Here is a 27,529-nt window from a genome sequence, read left to right as displayed (position 1 = left end):
GTGGAGCAGCTGGGACTTGCAACAGGCTCCCTGACATGGGATGGCAGTGTCCCAAGGAGCGGCTTGCCTGCTGTACCACAATGAAGGCTCCCGTGCTACTGTTTTAAACAGAACGTATATGGTAGTAATAAAAATAGTCATAATAGCTTCAAAATATTAATCAGCTTAATCTTTGGGAGATTAGCACAGCACTCTCTATGGGAGAATTAAGCCTATCAGCTTTTCAACGTTTTATTTGAAATAATTGAAAATTTTAAAGAAGTTACCAAAATGAAAAGGTGAGAGAAATAATGCCAACTTTATCCAGCATGCTCCAATGTTAACACATTGCATAACTATAAAACAATCATGAGGAAACTGACTGGAATACAATCCCCGAGGTGTACTCCGATTTCACCAGTTTTGCACGCATTTGTGTACATGTGCCTCTGCATTTCCGTGCATGACTGGCAGACGTGTTTTCACGTAAGAACCATCACAATCATCATACAGAAAAAATCCTTTGCCACAGAGTCCCTTACAACTTTAAAGTTGTATTTTCTCTGCCACTCCTAATACCCTACGGCAACAATCTAGTTCACATTTCCATCATTTTTAATTTCAAGAATTTTAAGTATAAAGGAATTGTACAGTGTGTGGCCTTTGCTGACTTTACTCAACACAGTTCTCTGATCATCCACCCAGGCTGTTCCAGGTATCAATGGTTTCTTTTCATTATTGACTAGTATTCCATAGTGCAAAGGCACCACATGTTAAACATTCACCCATTGACAGACATTTGGCCATGACAAATAAAATTACCACAACCTCCATCTAGAGGTTTTCATTTGAACAGAGATATTCATTTCTCTAGGATAAATGCCCAACAGTGCAATTGACAGATCATGTGGCAACTGTATCTGTTAAATTTCTCTCTTTTTTTTTTTTTTTTTTTTTTTTTGACAGGCAGAGTTAGACAGTGAGAGAGAGAGAGAGAGAGAGAAAGGTCTTCCTTTGCCGTTGGTTCACCCTCCAACGGCCGCTGCGCTGGCGCACCGCGCTGATCCGAAGGCAGGAGCCAGGTGCTTCTCCTGGTCTCCCATGGGGTGCAGGGCCCAAGCACTTGGGCCATCCTCCACTGCACTCCCTGGCCACAGCAGAGAGCTGGCCTGGAAGGGGGGCAACCGGGACAGAATCCGGCGCCCCGACCGGGATTAGAACCCGGTGTGCCGGCGCCGCAGGTGGAGGATTAGCCTAGTGAGCCGCGGCGCCGGCCCTAAATTTCTCTTAAAGCCGCCTTCATATGTAGCAAACTGCAACCTGACTTACCATGTAAACAACCTAACTTAAGAGATCTTTGTAACAAGTAGGTGAATCTCAGCCAATCACAGTGCCTAGCATCAGCCTATTTCAGGTTGCCCTCTAATCAGAGCACGTCCACATAATGCAACTGCTGAGGTCCAACTGTGCACATTCCTTCCTTTTTCTATCCATGAATCTGCCTGCCTGTAGTGTCAGAGACAGCTCTCTCAGCCTCTACCTGATTAGGGTGCAGCCCAATCTGGGAGTCATTCTTTCCTCAAATAAACTGCTCAGTTTAATTCATCTAGATGTTTGCTTTTCAACAAATGTTTACCTCTGTGAGAAACGGACCCTTTTTCATTGTCACTGTACCATTATACAATCCCACCAGCAATATATGAATTAACTAGTTCCCAGGCTGGTCATCAGCATTATCACTGGTTTTTGTTGTTCATTTATTTGTAGTTGTTTGTTTTTTAGCCATTCTTATAGTGGCATAGTCATATCCCACTGTGATATTAATTTTCACTTCCCTAATGGTTAACAACATTAAACTTTCTCCATGTGAATTTTTTCCATTTGTGTACACTCTTTAGTGAAATTTCTGTTGCTTTCTTTTTGACCGAATCATTCGCAGCTTTGCTGTTCACAGTTCTTTTTGTGTCCTAGTTGTAAGATATAAGACATTGCTGTTCTTTGTCAGAAATATACAGTGAGCAAAAACTTTACAGCATATAATTTTTTTAAATAAACAAAATTGGGAGGACTGACAGACTTGATATGAAGTTCAATTCTTTCCTCCAGGGAACGTCAGCTCTAACCAGTACTTTTGAGTTTTGGACAGAAATAGCGACAATAATTTGGAATCCCAGGATAAGGAACAATAATAAAAAGCATCTGAAGGGTGAGAAACCCCTTCTACATTTTATCATCATTCTCAAGATTAATCTTTTTGTGGCTCAGTAGCTAAAATCATCATGCAGCTAGGAAAACGTGTTTCTCCACTGGATTTCTGTGACTGATAGTCTTTGTAACCTCAGGAGGTGGCTCTTTTTCATTGAAATGTGTTTATTAGATATAATGATGGTTTCATTGCTTCTGGGTTAGAATACTCTAAGTCTACAGAGACTAATATTTCCAAAATTTTACTTATGACACTGAAAATATTACCAGTTCTTATGCATTCTGACTTAATTTATTAGAGTCAGTAAAAATAAATCCATCTGAAATTTTCCATCATCTAAAATTTTATTTCAAGATGGCATACTGGCTGACTCATAAACTGAAGTTCTAACTTGATATCCTATACTAGATTTAAAACAAAAATTAATCTTTTCCTCCAAAAGCTACTACGAAACAAAACTTGCTTTAAGCAGTTCTGAGGGGCCAGCACGGCGGCACAGCAGGGGAAGCTGCCCCTTCCAGTGCTGCGAGCATCACCCATGGGCGACAGTTGGCGTCCCAGCTGCTGCTCCCTGCGAGTAGCCTGAGAAAAGCAGTGGAAGACGGACCAAGTGTTTGGCCTCCTTCCACACACCTGGAAGATCTGTGTGAAGCGCACGGCTGCTGCCCGGGGGAGTGAACCGACAGGTGGAAAAGCTCTCTGTCTCTCCCTCTGTCTCTGTAACTCTGACTTTCAAATAAATAAATAAATAAATATTTTAAAAAGGGGCTGAAAAGCAAATATTAAATGCTTTGTATTCCAGCTAAAGAGCTTTCATTTTAATTTTTGATAGATAATTTATGCATGAGGGGATTACTAGATATACTACTTAATGTTCCTGGATTACTTTTAATTCACAAATTAATATTCCCTTCACATAAATAGAAGGTTAAATTATATCAATGTAGTTTACATAGAAATAAAGCCAATATTTTATTTATAGAACACCATTCAGTTGAGGAATATCATGGAACAAAACTGTCTCATATTTGTATCCCAACATGTTATGTATGTGAGTAAAACTATTAGGCATAAGCAGATTCAGCATGTAAATGCCAATAATTGATTTTAGAATGTGCATATGCATATATAAAATGTTATCAGGTCTCCAACAGTTAAATGATGGGAAATAACTGACACAGATTTTTTAACTTTGAAGCCTGTTAACGTAAATGCGGATCAAAGTAAAACAGCAGTCCAGGGTGAGTTCAGAAGACATGACAATCAATAGTAAAGTGTCTGAAACCTGAATGAGTCTTGGATCCTGGAAGGGGAACCTAGGGGAACCCAGGACTTTGCTAAAGCTAAGAAATAAAATAATGGTAGTGTGCCACCTAGAGGGCAGTGAGGTCATTTCTCATAATGTGATAGATACTTAATGCAAGTATTCCCTGACTCCAGGTCCATAGGCAGGGAAACTTAACCAGCAGTTTCAACTTCTGCATTTCAGAAGGGTTTTTCCTTCTGAGAGAGGTTTGAAAAGCTGATTTTGTTAGCTGCCAGGAAATGAACTGTCTCCTAGTACGTGGAAAGCATGAAAAGTAAGCCATTGCAGGCTAACAGCCACATTTGGTGCCATGACTTTCTGTGTCAAACAGAATCTAGTAAAAATAAAAATACCCAGAATTGGACATTCACATGGAATTGAGTTTGAAGATGTACTTGATCTTGTCAAAGCTAAGCAGGACGGGAGATAAGAAGTGCGGCTGGAGAAGAGCCACTAGGATCCCCCATGTTAGCATATGAAAGGGAAATTATTTTTCTGAGATATCCCTGCAAAGCACTTTCAAAATGCTTTTAAAGGAAAATTCCACAAGATGAAATGTTTTTGCTGCTACTGAAGTAGTATTTTATATTTCAAATTTCTAGGGGAAAAAATAAGGACATCACTTTTTTTTACTAAATTGTTCTTCTATTTCTCATTATTTCAATTATTCAGGTAAATAAATGGAAATGGATTGACATGGAAAAGCATGGTAAATTTAACTTAAGGAAGACTTAGTTAACAAATATGCAAAGTCTGTGTCTGTTCTAGTCTATTACATCTCACCCGCCACTGGCAGCATTCTGCACCCTAGAACAGAATACATAAGATGTGTTCACACACACTTGACAATTATACAGTGACAAAACACGTCTAGCGTGTCACCATTCACATAGTTAATTCTAAGGTGATGTTTTTAGCTGAAAATTATTTCCCTAGGCAGTCAGTTTAAATATATAACATAAAAGCTGTAAAATATTTAGAAAAAAAAGAAGAAGAAGAAGAAAATCTTCAGGGCATGTGGCTGCGTTCTTAGAATTGATACAGAAGCACCATCCTGAAAGGGGAAACTGATAAATTGGACATTAACTTGAAAATTCTGGAGGTGAACATTTGGCACAGCAACTAAGACAATGCTGTAGATCCACACTCTGTATTGCAGTGACTGGGTCTGAGTGCCAGCTCTGCTTCCAACTCAAGCTGGATGCTAATGCACACCGGTGAAGCGGCAGGACATAGCCTAAGTATTGAGTCACGGCCTCCAGTGGGCGACCCCAACTGAGCTGCAGGGTCCTGCCTTTGGCTGAGCCCAGCCCAGCTGTTGTGGGCATTGGGAGAGTGAATTGAGGGATAGAAGATCGCTGGTATCATTCTCCTCTTCACTCACTGTCTTTTTGCCATTCAAATAAAAATGAATAAACAAAACTATTTTAAAAATTGTAAAACGTTCGCCTGTGAAATATCCTTATGAAGATGAAAAGATAGGCTACAAACTAAGAAAAAGGTATCTGGAGATACATAGCTGCAAAGAAATAGTAGGCAGAATGCATAAAAACTTTCAAAACTCAAAAATTTGTAAAAATCCAATTAGAAAATGAGCAATAGACACTTTCCCTAAGAACATAAGTGGAAGGCAAACGTCACATGAGAAGATGTTCAACATTATTAGACTTTAGGGAAATGAAAGTTAAAACGAAATGAGATATGCTAGATACCTATCAGAGTAACTGAACAGTAACAACAATCAGTGCTTCTGAGGGTACAGAAAAAGTGGTTGGGCAGTTACTTATAAAAATAAGCAAGTGATGAACAGACAGCCAAGCGATTGAACTTCTGGCACTTCTCTAAGTAGCAGAGCATTCATTTTCACGCAGAAATTTGTAAATGTTTATGGCAGCCTTAAAATGTGGGTATTTTCACTCACATGTTTATGAATGAGCAAATGGTAGATAAAAGAATGAACTACTGATACATGCAACTTGGATAGCTCTCAAGGGAATTAAGTCAAGTGAAGAGCCCAGTTCCAAAGGATTTCATTTATAACACACTCTTGAAATGACAAAATTATAGTGATAAAAGGAAAACACTGTTATCAGGGATTAGGGAGAGAGGAACCTGTGGTTATCAAAGGACAGCACAGGAATTCTTATCATAAAAGAACTGTTCTCTACCTTGATAACAGTCATGGTTAACCAAGATCTAAACAGACGAGAAAGTTGCATAGAACCAAATGACACACATACACACAGAGAACAAAACTAGTGAACTCTGAGTAATTCCAGTTTCATGATTGTTATATCCTGTGGTCACAGAAGAAGCTGCTGTTGGAGGAACCAACATGTGTGATCTCTGTCAAGTAAATGTGTATGTATAATTATCTACTAATAAAAGGTCAATTAATAAAATGGAGTTAATAATGAAAGTAGCTCATAAAATAATGCAACAAAATACAGGTTTACATAAAGTGTGAAACACTATGAAATGTGCGATAGAGTGGAAAAAATGTAGTTACATTATAAGTAACCCATAGTAAATGCCTAAGAAGATATATATATAATTTCAACTCATTTTCTATTAAATCTTTAAAAGATTTATCCATGAAAATGCAGACAGACTAACTTATTCTATTTTTCCTTATTTGTTTTTTGAAGAGTTATTAAAATGAAGCAAAATGTTGATACTGCAGACAGTAGGGAGGAAGAAATCTGATGTACCATGAAGACTGCCGGTTGAACCAAGGCGGCTGTCTATCCATAGAAATGTTTACAGCTGGCATCCTGGATTTTCAGTTTCTGGAATGCTCCTACCATTCTCTAACAGGTAAAAGTAAAATGTTGTGCCTAAACTGTTTCTGCAAACAACACGGTATTTACTGAGTCTCTACACTTCCAAGAGTCTAGAATTTGGGCATGTGGTAGACAGAGGGTGTACACATTATCAGCGCCTAATAAGAACCTTGAGCACTGTGTCTCTGAAGCACTTCCTGAGTGTAGACACCATTGCTCATGTGTCCTCCAAGTTCATTGCTGGAGGAGTCCACCACGCCTTGTGCAACTCTCCGGGGAGTCGTTCCTTGCAAGCCTGAGCCAGGTCTCCTCTATCTTTCATCACATGCACCTTTTCCCTTGGCTGCTTTTGCTTGGCCCCCTTTTGCTTTAATAAATCTGGCCATCACGTGACTGAATGATGAATCCTTTCATTCTTCTGGTGAATAGTGTAGTTATATGTATATAGTTAGATAGATATACATAGATCTATAGATATACATATAACTACACAATCTACTTCGTCATAATTCAGAGCTAGCTTAGACATATTCTCTTAGTAACCCAGACTCTCCTGTGCTCAAAGAGTTTACATTCAGTAACAACATTCGGGAAACTATACCAATCTTCATGGACTCTTTGAGAATGACGACACTGCAGACAAACAGGTGGGGCGGGTGCTGCCACGGGACAGATCCATATACAGGAAGGGATGCCCTCGGAACTAACGGCCCTAGCCCACAGTCCCATGGGCCACCTCGTTCAGCTTCCACCCTGAAATCCTATCACGGGAAGATTCAGATCAACATTTAAAATGTGTCTGTGTAAAGTTTTGCCATGCAGAGCAAGGGACTAAATCAAAACTCTTCTGCATGAGTTTTCAAAACAGCTGAGCCAACTTCAAACTTCACACACATGGATGCTACTTTATTACTTAAATACTTCGATAAACAAGATCTCTCACTCTCATCAAAGGTTTCTTTCAAACACTTTTCTTCGACCATCACTCCTCTAATCGGCAAGTAGCATGAACTACACAGTTGGAAACACTTTTGTGAAAGCAGAAAGAACAATTTGAAATGCATTTCAAAATACATGGGAATAGAAAAACAATTTTTTCTTTATAGTTATTCGGTTAAAATAAATGCAGCAAGAAAAGGAAAAATACACACATCCTGGTGACTTGATATTCAGAGTAATATGAAGAACGCCTGGCCCAAATGACAAGCAAATTCCTGAATCCATCCTGAACTGTAGTGGAACAACAGGAGAAGGTGTTAGAAGATTGAAATCCGATGCCTTTCTGATGGTCTTGGACATTACCTGTGGGTTCAGTGGTGCCCACAGCCCATGTGCATTCTGCCCTCAACTCCCTCGGCCCTGTGTGAAGACTGACTTAGCCAATCCAGCATTTTCTTAAGCTTGTTTGTTTTATTTCCTTTTATCAATGTAAAAGAAGAGTGACAAAGATGGAGAGAGAAAGGCCTTTTAACTTCTCGTTCACACCCCAAAGGTATGCAACAGCCAGGAATAGGGGAAGCTGAAGTCCAAGAGCCAGGAATTGCACCTGGGTTTCTCGCGTGGGTGAAAGGACTCCACAACTTGAGTGGCCACTTCCTGCCCCCCAAAGGATGCGTTAGCAGGAAGCTGGATTGGGAGCTCAGGAGTCAGGACTCAAGCCAGGCATCCCAATATGTGATGCAGGAGGCCCAGGCTGAGGTTTGCCCCACTGTACCACAGTGCTCACCCCACCTGTCCAGCTCTACCACCCGTGAAACAAACACGTTTTTTCACTTAACTGTTTTTATGTATTTTGCTGTTACTTAAAAAGCTACAAAAAGAGCTGGTGTTGTTAGGGAATATATGTGGAGACTCTCGATATGTCTGTCACAAGAGAAGGTTAGCGAATGCTAAGTGATTAACAAAGACAAGTTTATTACATTGTCCACCCTTCAGAAATGAACACAATTTAAATTATGAGGTGGACAGCTCAATATAAATAAGTGTCTACGTCTTGTCTTACGAAGATTTTTCTAAATCATTTTAAATGTGATTAATTTACATCAGAAAATTCACTCTAAAAAAGGGAACTTTCCTAATCACAAAATATGGTGAATATTAGTGCTCCATTTTCAATCATATTTTTCCAATAATTCCCATAAAGTAGCTTTACACAGGAATATCATAAAATTTCAAAGAGCCGAATTCTTAACCTTCCCTTTTCTCTCTCACTCTCTTGATCTCAGTCTTGCTCTCGCCCTTCCTCTCTCCCTCTCTCCTGCTCTCTGTCTCTGTGTGTGACTCTCTCCTTATTTCAGTAAGTCAGTCAGCAAGTATTTGAGTGTCTTCTATGTGGCAACATCTGCCTAGGCACTGGGAAATGTCGTGGAAAGAAAAATGATGACTATTTATGCTGCAGGGGAATTACAATCTGGAGGGAAGTGTTCAGATTAGGATTAGGTACACTCCTGAGTGACCAAAAGTCAAAATATTGAAAGAAATAAAATAAAATGCAGAATGTTTGCTGTCCAGGACTGGTTTTAGTGACTCCTTGATCATCAGGCAGCCTTACAAAGTGTAGTCTACGGCTCTAAAGGATGACATTCACGTCCTAGGCATCATAGTTTTCCATGAACAAATTTTCACAGAGAAACACTTGTGAATGTTTTAACACCCTAAATAAAAAACATCTCTACAATTTCACCTCATCTTTCCACTTCCATCCTATACTTGGCTCTGCTCCACAATTTATAACACAGGTGGAAACAGAAATACTTTCTCCCTTTAACCTCTCTGGAGGTTAGACATCTTACCTGTGCTCATGTCTCATTATCCGTACTTAGAAACATAATCACATCCAGTTGCAAAAGTTTAAAAGTGTGCTCTTTGCCATATGTCGAGCTAAAGATCGGGAGGTTTTTCAGCATATCTTGAAATGCTTAAACAGAATAACTGCAACTCCCTCCCAAAGACAAACCATGGAGAAATGGTATATACTTGTGCACTTAAACATGGTAGCTAATCAGGTTTTAAAATTGCATTTGATATTAGACATTTGGGGAGATTCTTATTTCTCTTTGTTGCCTATTGGATCCAGCATAATAGTATGGAAAGAGCAAACACTCAACAAATACCTGATGAAAGATTGACAAAACTTGGCCAGTGCCGTGGCTCAATAGACTAATCCTCCTCCTGCGGCGCCGGCACACTGGGTTCTAGTCCCGGTCAGGGCGTCGGATTCTGTCCCGGTTGCCCCTCTTCCAGGCCAGCTCTCTGCTGTGGCCCGGGAGTACAGTGGAGGATGGCCCAAGTGCTTGGGCCCTGCACCCCATGGGAGACCAGGAGAAGCACCTGGCTCCTGCTATCAGATCAGCGCAGTGCACCAGCCACAGCGCCCCAGCCACAGCGGCCATTGGAGGGTAAACCAACGGCAAAGGAAGACCTTTCTCTCTGTCTCTCTCTCTCACTGTCCACTCTGCCTGTCAAAAAAAAAAAAAAAAAAAAAAGATTGACAAAACCTACTTCCTACTAAGAGATTCTAGAGGGAAAGAGAAAAACATGTCTGCCTAATAATTCTCTGTGTACTTCAAGATTGACAGCAAGTCACCTTTCAAAGTTATCTTCTGAAACAACTGGCCTCCATTCCTTTATCTTTCTTTATTGATTCTGGTGCAGAAACCCTAGGAATCGTCTAAGCATGACTGCATATTTTCCACCTGGACCAAATAAACAGATCTGATGAACCCTACAGGCAATTACTCCATAAAATGGATTATCTGATCCCATCACTTGTCTGCAAAAGAGTGAATATTCTGCAGGCATTTTTACAGAATTGAAGATCTAGAGGTAGAATCTGTTGAACTGTAATTTTTAAAGGCATGTATATTCAATGAAGACAGTTACAAAATTCTTCCTTAGAATCTACTTGGTTTTTCTGTCATTAATGTGCTTACATTCCATCCTTTTCTGATCAGAGATTTTGGTGCTTTGAGCTCCCCTTAACAAGCTGGCAGACAAGTTTCAAACCCTCCGAGAAAGCCACAGCTCACACACTTCTATTTCCGTCTACTCTGACTGTACTTCACGGTAGAATCCTATATTTCTGAAAACTCTTCTCCCGGCACTTGGCTAATTTTTAATTCATCAAAACTTAACTCTGTGAAGGGAATGAAGGGATTGGTACAGATACTTAGCCCTTGAGTTTGTTGCAGTCCTCAGCCTACACAGCTATATTACACATACACACACACACACAATACTATCCTGCAAGGTGACAAGATAAAGCCCCAGGTTCCCCAACATTTTTTATTTATAGTGATCCTATTTTAAATAGAGCTTTGTGATAATAAAACATACTTTTAAGTGTAAAATCGCTCTAGTCTATTATCTTGCATCCTATTCATTCACTCACTATATTCCCTGTGTTTAGGAGAAACTAGCACACAGCAGATGATCTAATACTGAATGAATGAAAAACACATCTGCTGCTATAAACTCTCATTTCATGCAGCAGCTTCTTAAGCTAAAAATGGAGTTAAAAAAAGGCTTTTCTACACAAACAAAAAGTGAGGCAGATCATCACCACAAGACTTTCTTACAAGCAGTGTTAATAGGATTCCTTCAAGTTGAACTGTCAGAACACTAAAAAGCAGTGTGAAAATATAAATCCCACTGGTAAATGTGAATATATGCACACATAGAGTAATATAATACAATGCTGGTACATAAAATATTTTAAACCTAGTATAAAAGTTTTAAAAGTACAAAGAATAACTAAAGCTATAAAAGTTTGTTTATGGATACACAACATAAAAAGCAACGAATTCTGTCATTAATAACATAACATGTTGAATGGGATAAAAAGTGTAGAGTTTTGTATACACTCAAAGTTAACTTGTTATCAGCTCAAACATACAGTTACAACCATACCAAGGTTTATCCCATGGTTAAGAGAGAAAGAAAGAAAGAAAGAAAGAAAGAAAGAAAGAAAGAAAGAAAGAAAGAAAGAAAGAAAGAAAGAAAGAAAGAAAGAAAGAAAGAAAGAAAGAAAGAAAGAAAGAAAGAAAGAAAGAAAGAGAAAGAAAGAGAGAGAGAGAGAGAGAGAGAGAGAGAGAGAGAGAGGGAGGGAGGGAGGAAGGAAGGAAGGAAGGAAGGAAGGAAGGTAGGTGTGGGGAGCAAACCGGACTAGACTGAGTTACTGGAATTAAGACTTATTCTATGCATCTGCTCTCCCACAATATGGCGCTGGGAGAGAAGTAAACAGCTTCCGCACAGCTGCCTCCAGTTCAGCTAATAAACTGTAGGACTTGCTCCTGATTGGAGGAGAGCAGCGTACTCGGCGTGTGGGCAGCCGAGTTGGGATTGGCGGAGGAGGACTATAAAGGAGGAGAGAGACGGCATGCACCAGGAACATCTAAGGGGAACATCTATCTGAAGGAACACCTGTGCAGCCCCCGAGAAGAGCCGGCCGGCGGTGTGCCGCTCCCCCGCGGAAGTGGGGAATGTGGCCAGGGGGAACTGCCCTTCCACGGAGGTGGAAGGGACAGTAGCCAACCCGGGAAGGACCAGCAGCAAACCCGGGGAGGGCCGAGCAGACGAAAGAACAGCGCAGGGTCCTGTGTTGCTCCTCCACGAAGAGGGGGAGCGACAGAAGGAAGGACCCATAGCACATATAAAAAGGATAAATAGAAAAGAATAAATGTGTATCATTTAAAAATCATGAAGACACAAAGAAAAAGCAAGAGAAAGGGACAAATTATAAACCAGGTAGAAAACAAAATGCCAAGAATAATCTTTACCTATCAACAACTACTTTAAGTGTAAATGGGTTAAACACACTATTCATTATGAATAAAGCAGCTGAATGGATAAAAAGAAACAAAATAAAAATCACATCAGAGCCAGGGTTGTGGTTCAGCAGGTTAAACCGCCTCTTGCAATGCCAGCATTCCACATCAGAACACAGTTTGGATCCTGGCTGCTCTGTTTCTCACCCAGCCCCTGCTAAGGCACATGGGAAAGCAGTGGAAGGGAGCGCAAGTGCTTGGAACCCTGCCACCCACATGGAGACTTCAGCCAGGCCCTGCTCTGACTGCTGTGGCCACTTGGGGACTCAACTAGTGGATGGAAAATCTATTTCTCCCCTTCTTTCTGTGTCACTCTGCTTTTCAAATACATAAACGAGTCTTAAAACAACATCCAACATCCAACTATATACTATCTCCAACATACTCACTTTAGATTTAAGGAAATATAAGTCAAAAGCAAAGGGATGGGGGCCAACGCTGTGGTATAGAGGGTGAAAGCCCTGGCCCAAAGCGCCATCATCCCCATGTGGACACCGGTTCTAGTCCCAGCTGCTCCTCTTCTGATCCAGCTCTCTGTTGTGGCCTGGGAGGGCAGTAGAAGATGGCCCAAGTCCTGGGGCCCCTACACCCATGTGGGAGACCCAGAAGAGGCTCCTGGCTCCTGTCTTCAGATTGGCACAGCTCCAGCCGTTGTGGCCATCTGGGGAGTGAACCAGCAGATGGAATACATCTCTCTCTGTCTCTACCTCTCTCTCTGTAACTTGTCTTTCAAATAAATGAAATAAATCTTAAAAAGGGGGTGGGGGGGGATGGAAAAACATAGTCCATGCAAATGCTAACAAAAAGGAGAAGACTGTCTATACTTACGAGACAAAATAGGTTTTATGTTAAAAATAGTCACAAGAGAAAATAGGGCCCTTACATAATGATAAAAGTATCACCTTCAAAAAAGATATAAAATTTATAAATATATATGGGCCCATCATCAGAGAACCTAAATAACAATTATATATATATATATATATATATATATGGACCCACAGAGAATCCAAATATATAAAGAAAGCATTGAGGCCGGCGCCACGGCTCACTAGGCTAATCCTCCGCCTAGCGGCGCCGGCACACCGGGTTCTAGTCCCGGTCGGGGCACCGGATTCTGTCCCGGTTGCCCCTCTTCCAGGCCAGCCCTCTGCTGTGGCCCGGGAGTGCAGTGGAGGATGGCCCAGGTGCTTGGGCCCTGCACCCCATGGGAGACCAGGAAAAGCACCTGGCTCCTGGCTCCTGCCATCGGATCAGCGTGGTGCGCCGGCCGCAGCGCGCCGGCCGTGGCGGCCATTGGAGGGTGAACCAACGGCAAAGGAAGACCTTTCTCTCTGTCTCTCTCTCTCACTGTCCACTCTGCCTGTCAAAAAAAAAAAGAATAAAAAAAAAAAAAAAAAGAAAAAAAAAAAATAAAGAAAGCATTGAGAGATCTGAAGGGAGAAATACATAGCAACACATCCTCAGATGGTTCTGAACACATCACATAATGTTTCACAATCATATAACAGATCACAAAATAGGTAACAAAATGTCTCTTATAATTTAAGAAGACTGAAATTATTCCAAGCATATTCTCTGAACACCACAGAATAAAGCTAGAAACCAAAGACAGAAAGAAAAATTTTTTTAAAATACACACAAAAATACATGGAAATTAAAAAAGTTGCTGAACAAACAAAGAGGAAATCAAAAGGAAAAATAGAAAATATACTGAGGCCAGTGCTGTGGCTCACTAGGCTAATCCTCCACCTTGCAGCACTGGCACCCCGGGTTCTAGTCCTGGTTGGGGCACCGGATTCTGTCCCGGCTGCCCCTCTTCCAGGCCAGCTCTCTGCTGTGGCCAGGGAGTGCAGTGGAGGATGGCCCAAGTGCTTGGGCCCTGCACTCCATGGGAGACCAGGAGAAGCACCTGGCTCCTGCCTTCGGATCAGCACAGTGCGCCGGCCTCAGTGCGCTGGCTGTGGTGGCCATTGGAGGGTGAACCAACGTCAAAGGAAGACCTTTCTCTCTGTCTCTCTCTCTCACTGTCCACTCTGCCTGTCCAAAAAAAAAAAAAAAAGCAATGAGAAGCAAATTCATGAGTTAAAGAAACTCATACATGGGGCTGGCGCTGAGGCATAGTGGCTAAGCCTGCGCCTGCAGTGTTGCCATCCCATATGGGCACTGGTTCTAGTCCTGGGTGCTCCTCTTCTGATCCAGCTCTCTGCTAATGGCCTGGGAAAGCAGCAGAAGATGGCCTAAGTGCTTGGGCCCCTGCACCCACGTGGGAGACCCCAAAGAACCTCCCGGATCCTGCCTTCTGATTGGTCCAGCTGTGGTCATTGAGGCCATTTGGGGACTGAAGCAGCAGATGGAAGACCTTTCTTTCTGTCTCTCTCTTTCTCTGTCTGTAACTCTACCTCTCAAATAAATAAATAAAATCTTTACAAAAAAATCCATGCATGACATGGAGGAAAAATTTCCCCATGAAATTGAGATTTTGAAGAAAAATCAAATTGAAATATTAGAAATGTACAATTCAATATGTCAAATAAAAATTACAGAGGAAAGCTTTAATAATAGAAGTGCTGAGGCAGAAGAAAAAAATATGAGCTAGAAGACAAGTCTTTGTAAATATCCTAGTCAAAAAAAGAAGGGATTAGAAAAATTAAAAATAATGTTTGAGACTTATAGGACACTATCAAACAACCCAACATACGGATCTTAGGAGTTCCTGACCATGCGGAAAAAGATAATGGATTAGAGAGTCTATTCAGTGAAACAATTACAGAAAATTTCCCTAATTTGGAGAAAGAAAGGTATGTCCAGGTACAGAGGTACATAGAACTCATTACAGTCATAACCAGAAAAGATCTTCACCTTGACACACTGTAGTCAAACTTTAACAGTAAAATATAAATAAAAATATGAAAATATGCATGTGAGTAATGCCAGATTACTTTCAGTGTATCTCCAATTAGACTCACAGCTCACTTTTCATCAGAAGTCCACAGACTAGGAGAGAATGGAAAGATATAGTCAAAGTCTTAAGAGGAAAATAAAAAGTCAATGCAGAATATTGTACCCTGCAAAGCTCTCATGTATAAATGAAGGTGAAACACAAAAAGAAAATAAAGACCATTCATAACAAATAGAAAATGAAAGAATTTGCCACCACTTGTCAAGCTGTACAAATGATGAGTAAGGATGTGCTACTACACACAGAAACACAGAAAGATAGTCATCATTATGAAAGAATGTGAAGGCAGAAAATCAGAGTACAAAGGAAATCCAAAGCAAACAATAGGAATATTTACAGAAAAAAATGGCAGGGTCAAGTTACTTATCAATGATAACCTTATCAGCAACTACCTTGAATGTAAATGGTATAAATTCTCCAAATAAAAGATTCAGACTGGTAGAATGGATTAAAAAACAAAATCCAGAGATTAAAGATGGCAGATTAGGGAGTGACATGCTCTACTAGGCTAGGGATAAGAACTTTAGGACGTGCACTCTCAGGGGGTAATTGGAGAGAAAACCACACTGGATGTTCTATAAGAGCGAGAAGAGCACCATGGACCTGTGTGGAGGGTGGGCATATGTGGCATATCATGAACACAGTTGCAGTGGCCAAGAACCACAGCAGGCAGCAGTTTGGAGACCAAGGTGAGGCTGTATGACAACACCCTGCTGGAGGGAGAGCATGGCTTGAGTCCATACTGGAGGCCTGGGGGCCGATGGCTACTAGTGGTTGCCCACAGACCCAGTGGAAATAGAGGGGGCACTTTCATCTCAGCCCAACTTCCCCACAACAGCACCTGCTGCCCAGCTAAGAGAGGGCAGGCACCATTTTGGGTTTGGGCAGCACCTGCAGAAGACTGTGTGCACGCTGAGACAGGACACCTTCTCAGCAGTACCGGTGGCAGTGGCAGGTGGGAAGCAGCATTCAGCCAGTGGCTCTCGTGTGCACATGTGATCCAGATTCTAGCAGAGGGAACAGTCTGCACTCCCCACTAACTGTGAGCCTGGATAGCCAACCAGGTGGATGGCGAGGCACCCACATCACCCAGGATCAAGATGCCTAGACAGAAATGTTTCAGGGAGCATCTGCGCTCTGCTGACTAGATGGGCTGGCAGCAGAGAGAAGCCCCCAGACCCAGTGACTGTGGGAGCCATGTGTGCTGAGACTGTGGGAACTCACTGGTTATAGGAGAAGGTGCAGGGTATAGATGGATATTGTGATCTACCATGTCCAACTTGGGTGTTACCCTGGACACTCATCCCATCCCAGAGCACTGCCCAGAGCTTCCTGGCCACACCTACCACACATCTCTTGGTATTCACTAAAAGTGCAGCATTCCACTAAGCCATAGAGGCATAGCTCAAAGAAAAAAGCCATCAGAGAGAAAAAAAAATCAACTCCAAAAATGCCTAAAAGCAAGTGCAGAAATTGATGAAATAAGAATAAGGAAAACACCACAATACCCTAAAAGGAACACAACAACATTCCAACATTAGAATGCAAAGATGAAGAGATTGAAGAAATGCCTAAATGGAATGCAAAAAATTAATCATAGGATTATTCAAAAGCAATCAGAAACAAATACAAAAAATTAAAGATATATGACATGAATGAACATTTTTCCCATGAAATTGAGATTTTTAAAGAAAATCAAAATGAAATATTAAAAATGAAGAATTCAATAGATCAAATTAAAAAATGCAATGAAAAGCCTTACCAGCAGACTTGCAGAGACAGAGGAAGAATATCCAAACTAGAAGACAAATCTTTGAAAATCTTACAGTCAAATCCAAAAAAAAAAAAAAAAAAAGAAAAAGAAAGAAAGGAAGGAAGAAAAACTAAAAAACAGTGTTAGAGATTCAGGGAATAATAGCAAATGATATTAGATATGGGTCATGGGCTGGTGCCACGGCTCAATAGGTTAATGCTCCGCCTTGCGGTGCCAGCACACTGGGTTCTAGTCCCGGTCGGGGCACTGGATTCTGTCCCGGTTGCCCCTCTTCCAGGCCAACTCTCTGCTGTGGCCCGGGAGTGCAGTAGAGGATGGCCCAAGTGCTTGGGCCCTGCACCCCATGGGAGACCAGGACAAGTACCTGGCTCCTGCCGTCGGATCAGCGCAGTGCGCCAGCCGCAGCACGCCAGCCGCAGTGGCCATTGGAGGGTGAACCAACGGCAAAAGAAGACCTTTCCCTCTGTCTCTCTCTCTCACTGTCCACTCTGCCTGTCCAAAAAAAAAAAAAAAAAAAAAAGATATGGGTCGTGGGAGTTCCTGAAGGTGTGGAAAGACAGAATGGACAGAGGGCCCATTTAGTGAAATAATTACAGAAAATTCCCCAATTTGAAGAAAGAAAGGGACATCCAAGTGGAGGAAGTACATAGAACTCCTAACAGACATGACCAGAAAAGATCTTCACCATGATACAGACTATAGTCAAACTTTGCAATGTAAAACATTTAAAAAAAAAAAAAGATTCTGAAATGTCCATGAGAAAAATGCCAGATACCTTCAGAGGATCCCCAATTAGACTCACAGTAGACTTCTCATCAGAAACCCTACAGGCAAAAAGGGAATGGCAAGATACACTCTAAGTCTTAAAAGAAAAAAAAACTGTCAACACAGAATACTGAACCCCGCAAAGCTCTCATTTATGAATGAAAGTGAAACAAAGATCTTCCCTAACATACAGAAATTGAATTTGATACCACTCATACAGCCTTAAATAAAAAAAGACGCTTAAGGACCTGCTACATATAGAAACACAGAAAGATAGCTATCATTATGAAAGAATGTGAAGGCAGAAAAATCCATCAGTCTAAAAATAAGTCCAAAGTAAACAATAGGAATATTTGTGGGAAAATGGCAGAGCCAAGTCGTTATTTATCAATAGTCACCTTGAATGTAAATGGCCTCAACTCTCCAGTTAAAAGATACAGACTGGCTAAGTGGATTAAAAAACAAGACCCATCTATTTGCTGCGTGCAAGAAACATATCTCACCAACAAAGCCCACCCGGGGGAAGACCAAGGTGGGCACCATGGCAGTGGGCTTCTCCAGCTTGGACCCCTGCCTTTTCATCCTGGGCACAGAAGGCGGCTCAAGTGTTCCCAGAGGGCTGAAGAGGCAGCCCTCACGCACATGCCCAGCTCGGTGCCCTGTGTGCCCCGGCACAGTTCACCTTCTCGCCCCACGGCAGGCCCTGTCTACTCTGTGAGCTGCTCCCCCTTCCACAGGAATCTCGTCCTGAGCTCATACACCAATGACCACATCCACTTGTACTCCATGCTGCAAGTGCAGCCGCTCACCCCGCTACAACTGTTGCACAAGTACCTGTTTGCTGTGCGCTGGTCCCCAGTGTGCCCCTTGGGTTTTGTAGTTGTTTCTGGAGAAGGGGAGGTGCTGTTGTTTGACCTACACAGGAGCTCCCAGAAGCCCACAGTTTCCATCAAGCAGACCCAGGATGGGAGCCCCATCTACTGCCTGGAATTCAACCACCAGCAGACGCAGCTCTTGGCTGCTGGTGATGCCAAGGGCACCGTGAAGTTGTGGCAGCTGAGCACAGAGTTCACCATGCAGGGACCCAGGAAAACAGAGGACTTGGACCAGCTGGCTGTGGAAGTGGCCACCTGAGCATGACAGTGGGGGCGTGGCATCTGTATCTGAGCTGAATGAAGAAGCAAAGCTTTTATAAAAAAAAAAAAGTACCAGGATATAGCTATAACATAAACATGGAAAAATCAATCATCTTGGTATACACAGACAATTTCATTGCTGAGAAAGAACTTTGAAGATCAGTCCCATTCACAGTAGCTCGAAAAAGAATGAAATACCTTAGAATAAATTTAACTAAGGATGTCAAAGATCTCTATAATGAAAATTACAGAACATTAAAGAAAGAAATAAAGGAATACATTTAAAAATGAAAAAATCTTCCATGTTCATAGACTGGAAGAATCAACATCATCAAAATGTCCATAATCCCAAATGCAATTTATAGATTCAATGAAACCCCAAATAAAAATGCCAATGATATTCTTTGCAGATCTATAAAAAATTATGCTAAAATCATATGGAAACACAAGAGACCCCAGATAGCTAAAGCCATCTTGTACAACAAAAACAAAGCCAAAGGCATCACAATACCTGATTTCAAGACATACTACAGGGCACTTATAATCAAAACAGCATGGTACTGGCACAAAAAGACTTGTAGATGTGAGGAGCAACTCGGACTAGACTAAGTTACTGGAATTAAGACTTATTCTATGCATCTGCTCTCCCACAATATGGCGCTGAGAAGGGAGAAACAGCTTCTACACAGCTGCCTCCAGTTCAGCCAATAAACTGTAGGACTTGCTCCTGATTGGAGGAGAGCAGCGTACTCGGCGTGTGGGCAGCCGAGTTAGGATTGGCAGAGGAGGACTATAAAGGAGGAGAGAGACGGCATGCACCAGGAACATCTAAGGGGAACATCTATCTGAAGGAACACCTGTGCAGCCCCCGAGAGAGCCGGCCGGCGGTGTGCCGCTCCCCTGCGGAAGTGGGGAAAGTGGCCAGGGGGAACCGCCCTTCCACGGAGGTGGAAGGGACGGCAGCCAACCCGGGAAGAACCAGCAGCAAACCCGGGGAGGGCCGAGCAGACAAAAGAACAGCGCAGGGTCCTGTGTCGTTCCTCCACGAAGAGGGGGAGCAACATAATGGTGCCGTGACTTGGATATGAAGCCTAGGCAGGGTTTAGTGTCGTTCCTCCATGAAGAGGGGGAGCGACAGTAGACAAATGGAACAGAATAGAAACTCCAGAAATCAATCCATGATTCTACAATCAACTTATCTTTGACAAAGTAGCTAAAATCAATCCCAGGAATGAGGACAGTCTCTAACAAATGGTGATGGGGAAACTGGATACCTTACACCTTCCACAAAAATCCATTCAAAATGGCTCAAAAACCTCAATCTACAATCCAATACCATCAAATTATTAGAGAATATTGAGGAAACTGCAAGAAAGTGGCATAGGCAAAGACTTCATGGAAAAACCCCAGAATCACAGGCAATCTAAGCTGAAATTGACAAATGGGAATACAGCAAGCTGAGAAGCTTCTGCATTGCAAAAGAAACACTCAGCAAAGTGAAGAGGCAACTGACAGAATTGGAGAAAATATCTGCAAACTATGCAACTGATAAAGGATTAACATCCAGAATCTATAAAGAGCTCAAGAAATTCAATAACAATAAAACAAACCTTCCAGTTAAGAAAAGGGCAAAGGATTTGATCAGGCATTTTTCAAAAGAGCAAATCCAAATGGCCAAGAAACACTACAGAAAATGTTTGGGATCACTATTCATCAGGGAAATGCAAATTAAACCCATAATGAGCTTTCACTTCACTTCAGTTAGAATGGCTCTCAGACAGAAATCAACAAATGACAAATGTTGGTGAGGGTGCAAGGGAAAAGGCAACCTGGGTCACTGTTCATGGGAATGCAAACTGGTGTAGCTACTGTAAAAGACAGTCTGGAGATAACTCAGAAATCTAAATATAAACCTACCATATGATCCAGCCATCCCACTCCTGGGAATTTGCCCAAACCAAAAGAAATTCCAGCATGAAATAGTTATCTGTACCCCCATATCTGTATCCCATGTTCACTGCAGCATAATTCACAATAGTACATGGCTTAGAAAGAAGTTCTAAGATCAATCTTATTCACAATAGCTACAAAAAAAATATCAAATACCTTGGCATAAATTTAACCTATGATGAAAATGATAAAACATTAAAGAAAGAAATAGGAGACACAAAAAGTGGAAAAATCTTCCATATCCATAGATTAGAAAAATTAATATCATCAAAACGTCCACAACAGAAAGCAAATTACGGATTCAATGCAATCCCAATCAAAATAGCAACAACATTCTTCTCAGATCAAGGAAAAGTGCTTAAGTTCATATGAAAACACAAGAGACTCCAAATAGCTAAGCAATCTGAAACTACAAAAATAAAGCCAGAGGTATCACAATACCAGAGTTCAAGACATACTACTGTATAGCTATAATCAAAACACCCCAGTACTGGCACAAAAAAAGACAAGTAGACAAATGGATCAGAATATACTGAAACTTCAGAAATCAATCCATGCATCTAAAACTTGACATCTTTACAAAGGAGCTAAATCCCACACCTGGAGAAATAACAGTCCCTTCACCAAGCGTGCTGAGAAAATTGGATCTCCATGTGCAGAAATATGAAATAAGACACCTACCTAACACCAAGCACAAAAATCAACTCTAAATGGATCAAAGATCTAAATCTATGACCTATACCATCACATCACTAAAGAACACTGGGGAAACTCTGCAAGACATTGGCATGGGCAAAGACTTCTTAGAAAAGACCCCAGCAGCACAGGCAATCAGCCAAACAGACAAATGGGATTGCATCAAGTGGAGAAATGTCTGCACTGCAAAGGAAGCATTCAACAAAGTGAGAATCCAACCAACAGAATGGGAGAAAATATCTGTAAACTATGCAACTGAGAAAGGCTTGATATTCAGCATTTATACAGAGCTCAAGAAGCTCAAAAACAACAAAACAAACTTTCCAGTTAAGAAATGGGGACTGGCGCCACTGCTCACTTGGCTAATCCTCCACCTGTGGTGCCAGCACACCGGGTTCTAGTCCCGGTCGGGGTGCCGGATTCTGTCTCGGTTGTCCCTCTTCCAGTCCAGCTCTCTACTGTGGCCAGGGAGTGCAATGGAGGATGGCCCAAGTGCTTGGGCCCTGCACCCCATGGGAGACCAGGAGAAGCACCTGGCTCATGGCTTCAGACCGGTGTGGTGTGCCAGCCGTAGCACGCTGGCCATAGTGGCCATTTGGGGCGTGAACCAACAGAAGGAAGACCTTTCTCTCTGTCTCTCTCTCACTGTCTGTATATGCCTGTCCAAAAAAAAAAAAAAAAAAAAAAAGTGGGCAAAGAATTTGAATGACATTTTATAAAGGAAGAAATTCAAATGGCCAATAGTCAGATGAATAAATGCTCAGGATCACTAGCCATCAGGAAAATGCAAATCAAAACCACAATGAGGCTGCACTTCACCCCAGTTAGAGCAGCTTTCATATAGAAATCAAAAACAATAAATGCTATCAAGCACATGGAAGAAAAGGTACTCTAGTACACTTTCGGTTAGAATGTAAACAAATCCAGCTATTGTAGAATACAGTACGGAGATATTTCAGAATGCTAGAAGTAGACCTGCCACATGACCCAGCATCCCACTCCTGAGAACACACCCACGAGAAATGGCATCAGCAGACGACAGAGTTATCTGTGCCCTTATGTGCCTTGCAGCTCAAATCACAATAGCTAAGACACAGAATCAATCCAGATGTCCCTGAACTGATGACTGGATAAAGAATTATATTACATACACACCATGGAATACTACTCAATGGTAAACAAAAGTGAAATCCTGCTTTTTGCAACAAAGTGAATGCAACTGTAAACCATTATACTCACTGAAATAAGCCAGACATAAAAATACAGATATCATATGTTTTCCCTGATCTGGAGTAACTAATGGAGTACCAAAAACGTTATGTGTAGGAGTGAAATTGATGTTTTGAGATTTGGTATCACTTCTCTGCCTTTTGGCTAAGATATAGTGTGGAGATTTGGTGACTGTCTATAGCCCTTTACTTTTGAGGAACAGATTTTTTTTTCTTCTTACTATTTATTGAACTCTACTTAATTTAGGGCTTATCTTACGAGTATAAAGCAAACTGAAAGTAGATAATTATAAAAATTAAGGCGGGAATAAGAGAGGAAGGAGGAGGAAGCGTGAGAGTGTGGGTGGGAGAGTGTAGGGTGAGAAGTACCACTATGTTCCTAAATATGTATATATGGAATACATGAAGTTTGTTTACCTTAAATTTAATGAACTAATTAAAATTTTTAAAAAAATAAGAAAGGAAGGAGATGGGATGATGGGAGTGTGGGTGGGAGGAAGGGTGGAGTGGAAGTACCACTATGCTCCTAAATATGCATACATTATACATGAAATTTGTTCACCTTATGTAAATAAAACATTTTTAAAAAGGAAATATATTGAGATAAGTAAAAATGAAACATAGCTTACCACAATTATTAAAATTCATGGCATGTGGCAAAAACAGTGCAAAGTAAAATTTTATAGCATTAAGTTGCCTTCATGTTAAAAAAAAAAAAAAAGAGAAAACAGCCTAATGTTAGACCTCAAGGAGCTTAAAAACGGTAAAATACTAAGATCAAGGCTAGTGCAAGTGAGAATATCGTAAGATTAGTGCCAAGGGGCCGGCACTGTGGCATAGCAGATAAAGCCGCCGCCTGCAGTGCCGGCATCCCATATGGGCGCCAATTCGAGTCTTGGCTGCTCCACTACCGATCCAGCTCGCTGCTATGGCCTGGGAAAGCAGAGAAGATGGCCCAAGTCCTTGAGCCCCTGCCCCCGTGTGGGATACCCGGAAGAAGTTCCTGGCTCCTGGTTTCAGCTCAGTTCAGATCCAGCTGTTGCGGCCAATTGGGTAGTGAACCATCGGATGGAAGACCTCTCTCTCTCTCTCTCTCTCTCTCTCTGTGTGTGTGCCTCTCCTTCTCTTTCAAATAAATAAATAAATCTTTTTAAAAAAAAGATTAGTGCTGAAATAAATGAAATAAAGAACTTAAAAACTGATCAAGGAATTAGTTTTTTGTGAAGACTAACAAAATTCACAAAAAGTTTAGGAGTTGAGAGGATTAGAATCAGGGAGGTGTGCAATGAAGTCCACAAATATATAGTGTAAACTGTGGACAGTACAACAGTGCTGCCCACAGTCTATTGTACGTCTAAGATTTTACTATGTCAGGCAGACTGGTCTGTCAGCAAAGATGCCAGTTAAAATGCAGGTTAAGATGCCTGAATGTGGTATCAGAGTATCTATGTTTGAGTCCCAGCTTCTACTCCTGACTCCAGTTTCCTGTCTGTGTGTAACCTGAGAGGCAGCAGTGATGCCTTGATTAATTGGGCTTTTGCCACATACATGGAAGACCTATATTGAGTTCTCAACTCTTGGCTTTGGTGCAGCCCAGTAAACCAGCAGACAGAATTAATCTCTCTCTCTCTTCCCTTCCCTCTGTCTCAAATAAATATTTTAATTTTGCTATGTAAAGTTAACAGATTTATAGAATAAATTGTGGTGATTATTCCATAGATGTGTGCTTACCCTCATTTTGTATGTCAATCATACTTTATAGAGTGTTAATTTTTTAAAAAAGCCACGAATCACCAAGTTGCTGATAAACTATAAAAGTAGCCCCAAAATAAAAAGCGCAGATTAAAGTTAGAGAGGAAACAAGCTATTGTCAAAACCTCTCCATTGCATGACAGTGCTGAGTGACACATGATTACAACAGCATGAAAGCAGGTGCATGCCAAAAGTGATTCCACTTTAGAGCTGGATTTGAAGCCATTGATGGACAGAGCACATCCATCTTTATGAAAATGCAGTGGGAAACCATAGGAAACAATCATGAGCTTTTTCCTGTTGCGGAAGATTTATGATGCAGGAGAAGCAATATTTTTTAACTTTAGTTAATGATGGCTTGGAGTACGAAAATGTAAAATAGAAAAAGGGAATATATGTTGTGATTGGTACTAACAGAGTAGCAGCTATGAGAGCAGCAGTGGAGGGTGTAGCTACTCAACTCTAAGGTTTGTTTCTTAACGCCAATTACCACATGCCATTAATCATAGAAAACAGTTGGCCTTGCCTCCTAATTTTGATTCAGTATTGAAGGAAATTGTGAAAAGTGGGAATTTAATTACAGTGTGCCCCTGAGCAGAGGGGTTTCTTGGCTGCCAAATAAAGAGTGGGCCATGATGTCAGAGCTTGCACCTTCCTGCTAGCATATACTGACCAGGGAAAAGAATCGGGGTGCACACAAGCTGGACAATGAGGGAAACAAACAGTTCTTCACTACCTAGGAGTCATATACCAGTAATGAATCCAGTGCCTTGAATAGCCTGCAAGTTAGCCATTCAGAGTAGAAATATAATAATAAGGTATGTTAAGACCAGACTACACAGAAAATAATTATTCACACAGCAGAGGAATCAATGGCATGTTACTGGCCATATTTTAAAATAATTACGGCCGGCGCCGCGGCTCACTACACTAATCCTCCACCTTGAGGCGCCGGCACACCAGGTTCTAGTCCCGGTCGGGGTGCCGGATTCTGTCCCGGTTGCCCCTCTTCCAGGCCAGCTCTCTGCTGCGGCCTGGGAGTGCAGTGGAAGATGGCCCAAGTCCTTGGGCCCTGCACCCCATGGGAGACCAGGAGAAGCACCTGGTTCCTGCCTTCGGATCAGCGTGTTGCGCCAGCCGCAGCGGCCATTGGAGGGTGAACCAATGGCAAAGGAAGACCTTTCTCTCTGTCTCTCTCTCTCTCACTGTCCACACTGCCTGTCAAAAAAAAAAAAAATTTTTTTCAAAATGCCTCTCAAACACACAGTGAAATGCTTAAATGCTTTCTAGTCAAATGCTTTGAACTGTGGGTTAGAAAGCATCTTACTATTACCTTCTAGGTTAAAAAACGTTCAGAGCTCTACCTGTGAACAGGACACCCTCATTGTCTTGTCATTTAGCAATGCACTGAAAGTGTCCATCCTGAATATCTAAACAATTATACTCAGCCAATTTCTGCCATCAGTGCTGTTCCTCTAAGTTAGTTTTCCTGCTTTTGTAGCAGTGAAGGCTAAGAAAAAGTCTATGGCACTCTGCTTTGCTGGTCGCAAACTTTCATCGTCTCTGTCATGGCTTCCTTGTTGGGAGAGGAAGGTGAGTTAAATTTCCTTTGCTCTTGACTTTCAGCTTCACCATGTGACTGGTCTGGATCAAGGAGAATCAGCAGCCGTGCCACATGTGGGAGGGCAACACGGCTTGTCTTGCCCAGGCGTTCTTTTCTGTATCTGCCATCTTCATGAGGCCCTGGCCACATTTACCTGTGAATCCTGGAAGCAGGAGGCCCACCCAGAGCAGTTATCCCAACAAATGGGCAGAAATCAGCTGAAGTAGACTTGGATGCACAAACTTATGAACAAAAGACAGGCTTACTTTGGTTTACCACTGACATGTTCTGATTGTTCTGCCCCATTACTGTAGAAATTGTTCACTGGGCCAGCGCCGTGGCTCACTTGGTTAATCGTCCGTCTGTGGCGCTGGCAGCCCATATGGGTGCCGGGTTCTAGTCCCAGTTGCTGCTCTTCCAGTCCAGCTCTCTGCTGTGGCCCGGGAGTGCAGTGGAGGATGGCCCAAGTGCTTGGGTCCCTGCACCCCATGGGAGACCAGGAGAAGCACCCGGCTCCTGGCATTGGATCAGCGCAGCGCCGGCCATAACAGCCATTTGGGGGGTGAACCAACAGAAAGAAGACCTTTCTCTCTCTCTCTCTCTCTTTCTCTCTTTCTCTCTTTCTCTCTTTCTCTCTTTCTCTCTCTATGTCTATAACTCTACCTGTCAAATAAAAAAAAAGATACTGTTCATTAATGGAAGTATTCAAATTGAACACTTTAAACTTTGGTTACAACTAATCAAGCAAAAGTAGTATTGGTTAATTTTAAAAAGCAATATAATCCCTTTAACTGATATAAAAGATTATTTTCAACAGTATCTTGAAACTCTGATTCTATTGTTTTCAAATTGTGATGAAATCTTTCAATTTAGCCTGTTGCATTTGTGAACTGAAAGTCTATTAAGTATATACACTTTCTTAAAGTGTATGAAGCACTGAATTTTAAAGTTAAAAAATATAATTTTTAAAAATATAATCAATTACCTTAAACTGCTAATTTAGCAAAAATTTATTTCAACATACATACACAGTGGTATTTAAATTATTAGAAGAAACGAATCTCCACACCCTTTGTCCTGTGCATAACTTGACCCTGTTTAAGGCAGTATGTTAATCTTGTTCTTATGTAGAAAACCTATTTTTACATAAAATCTGTCCAGAACAACTCATGATCACCCCTTGGAAACCAGACGAGGAGTGGGATTTCATCCTCCAGCTGCCGCCACGGCAGACTTTTCTCTCTCTTTTCCGGAATCTGCTCTACCAGGTCAGACTATAATTACATGATTCTCTCTCCCACATGAGCCAAACTGGCGAGCCTGCTTCAGATTTTTTATTGCAGACACTTGATGTGACCGTATGGGCTATCAAAAATAAATACAGTAACAGTGCACATTTGGGACAGTTTAATTTTTTTGTTGTTTTTTTTTCACACTGTTCCTGATGTAGTTGGAATCAAGGCTCATTTTCAGAAAGTATAAGACTTTTATAAAACTTTATCTAAAATCCAAAGACTATAAAGTGATTCCTTATATTTTATTTTTCTTATGAGTTATTCTCCA

General features: G+C 41.5%; 1 pseudogene; it reads left to right on the top strand.

Moving 5' to 3' along the window:
- The first annotated feature begins 348 nt into the window (after positions 1–348).
- LOC138843357 (cytoplasmic dynein 2 intermediate chain 2-like) lies at positions 349–18,734 on the top strand (annotated as a pseudogene).
- The last annotated feature ends 8,795 nt before the right edge of the window (positions 18,735–27,529 follow it).

The sequence above is a fragment of the Oryctolagus cuniculus genome, chromosome 8 (genome assembly GCF_051225735.1).
Source record: "Oryctolagus cuniculus isolate XC-2025 breed Fujian yellow rabbit chromosome 8, ASM5122573v1, whole genome shotgun sequence".
NCBI classification, from domain to species: domain Eukaryota; kingdom Metazoa; phylum Chordata; class Mammalia; order Lagomorpha; family Leporidae; genus Oryctolagus; species Oryctolagus cuniculus.
The sequence above is the reverse complement of the archived record's forward strand: the minus strand, read 5'-3'. Positions and strand labels throughout refer to the sequence as shown.